The sequence below is a fragment of the Meleagris gallopavo genome, chromosome 11 (genome assembly GCF_000146605.3).
Source record: "Meleagris gallopavo isolate NT-WF06-2002-E0010 breed Aviagen turkey brand Nicholas breeding stock chromosome 11, Turkey_5.1, whole genome shotgun sequence".
NCBI classification, from domain to species: domain Eukaryota; kingdom Metazoa; phylum Chordata; class Aves; order Galliformes; family Phasianidae; genus Meleagris; species Meleagris gallopavo.
Genome location: NC_015021.2, coordinates 4,090,186 through 4,090,460, shown reverse-complemented (window position 1 = coordinate 4,090,460; position 275 = coordinate 4,090,186). Strand labels below are relative to the sequence as shown.

The 275-nt window shown below is 52.0% G+C and overlaps 1 protein-coding gene across 1 annotated transcript in view; it reads left to right on the top strand.

Moving 5' to 3' along the window:
• LOC116217040 (E3 ubiquitin-protein ligase TRIP12-like) overlaps window positions 1–275 on the top strand; it is a 50,922-nt gene that overhangs the window by 42,208 nt on the left and 8,439 nt on the right. The gene's annotated exons all lie outside the window — the stretch shown is intronic.

Here is a 275-nt window from a genome sequence, read left to right as displayed (position 1 = left end):
CTCTTCCCGTGTTTTTCTTTGTTTTTCTTTTTCTTTCTTTCTTTTTTCCTTTCCCGTAGACGCTATCAAATATCTCAGAGAAAGAAAAAATAGCAACTCCTCTCCTCCCTCCTCCCTCCCCCCCACCTCGCAGCCCGGCTTGGCAAAAATGCTCCATAATCGCCCGTCGTCCATATTTCAGAGCCTTTCTGGGGGGAGGAGGAGGAAGGAGGTGGGGAGAGAACGGAGGCGATGTAGGGCCGAGCTGCGGCCCAGCCCGCTGGATTATTTTCGCA